The sequence below is a fragment of the Centruroides sculpturatus genome, unplaced genomic scaffold (assembly GCF_000671375.1).
Source record: "Centruroides sculpturatus isolate CEXI.00-Female unplaced genomic scaffold, Cexi_2.0 scaffold830, whole genome shotgun sequence".
In the NCBI taxonomy this organism is placed as follows: Eukaryota; Metazoa; Arthropoda; class Arachnida; order Scorpiones; family Buthidae; genus Centruroides; species Centruroides sculpturatus.
In genome coordinates this window covers 312,160-313,941 of record NW_019385303.1, presented here as the reverse complement: position 1 = coordinate 313,941, position 1,782 = coordinate 312,160, and the positions used below count along the sequence as shown (strand labels likewise).

Genomic DNA, 1,782 nt, shown 5'->3' with positions numbered 1-1,782 from the left:
CGCTAAAGTTTTTTTTTTTTTTTGTTAAATCTCATATAAAAATATACTTTTTTTTCCTTTGATCTTTCATCATAAAGGAAAATAATTTACCCTAAGAGAAATATAAATAAAACGAACAAAAATTATTATGATGGGTTGCAATTTTTATTCATACTCTTAATTTATTTAATTTAAAATACAGTATATACTCTCGATTTCAAATTAGTAGTATTTTGCCCCTGTACATCATACTTTTCCTGATAACAACAGAGTGGTTGCCGATCATCTATGTAATTCCATTCTGGGGAAAAAAATATTTGAATTGAAATCACGTGACTTCTGGTCTACACCGAAAGTTGATATATAGTTAATCGAGGCCTCCTGCCCTAAGCTTTACACATATAGTCTCCGCTTTCATATATCTAACGCCGTTCTCGAGATTTTGCAATTAAAGTATATTATTCTAATCTCGAAATATTCGTTGATTAAATTATTTATCCATCAAAATTACAAAGTTTTAACAGAATTTAATTTATTTTTAACTATAGAGAATTTTGTTAAATATTATTCAAAATATTTAATTATTTAAGTACTTTAAGTTACTTAACTATTCTATAATGTTGTTTATTTTTTAATTATTCATTCATTGCAAATTTATTCTACTTTTAATTAGATAATTCTGTTAAATATTATCCAAAATAATTAATTATTAACTATTTTAATTAATCAATTCAATTATTGTGTAAAGTTTCAGTGACGAATTTTAAAAAATCAAACTTTGTGGCCTAAACAGATGATTCGGAAATATGTAATTTTATAGAATTAATGCATCTTTATGCAATATTTATTGATAATTTATACACATAATGTCATATAAATTAATGACATTACACAAATACGTCACTAGAACGAGCGCGTTATTGTTTATCAATATGATGATTGTTCGATTGTGTCATATGCGATAACATTTTTATCACGTCAAATATATTCTACTCAATTTATTGTTGGAATTTAATGTTATAAGATAGAAAACATCATAGAAAATTACACGTATAACTGCTTAATTATTATACAAGGGTAGTTCATTAATTACATGTACAGTTTAAGGGGAGGAGTTCGTGTAAACTATATCATTGCACACGATGGGGTGAAACGAGGTAGAGGCGTTGTAGACTTAGTGATATTAGAGGTATAGGTATTTATTCTTATAAGTCTACTTACTAATCATATGAATTAACTTAGAAAATATATACAGAACTTTTAAACTAATTTGTTCAATGTAGAGGGTCAAAACTAGCGTACATGTAATTAAGAGGGAGGATTTACCAAAATGTAGATCATTGTCCACGTAATTCCCTTACCCATATTATATGCTCGAGTATTGTGGAAAATTCACGATACTTCCATTCGAAATTCATAGAAAAAAATTATTGTTTCTTAAAAAAATTTCAAAATAACAATTAAAAACATCGTTTGTTTAAATAGTACCTTAAATATTTATTAATATAACTTTAAAATTTATTAATTAATTAGAGATTTATTCTTATATACACGCTGATTGTGAGTAGGTGTAGGTATTCATACGTGTGTATATATATGATAGCAAATTATTCTATACGTTATATAAAATATAAACAAACAAAAAATTTAAAATTTAAATAGATATAAAAATTTATTCCTTGAAATATTTTTAATGTTATACAAATAAAAATAAGTAAAATTTTTGCGTCTACAGTATAACAAAAATAATTTTTGTACGTAAAAAACTATAATTTATTTTTATATATATTTTTTATAAATAAA

At 24.2% G+C, this 1,782-nt stretch overlaps 1 protein-coding gene across 1 annotated transcript in view; it reads right to left on the bottom strand.

Moving 5' to 3' along the window:
* Window positions 1-1,782, bottom strand: part of LOC111637385 (nephrin-like) — a 72,471-nt gene that overhangs the window by 944 nt on the left and 69,745 nt on the right. The gene's annotated exons all lie outside the window — the stretch shown is intronic.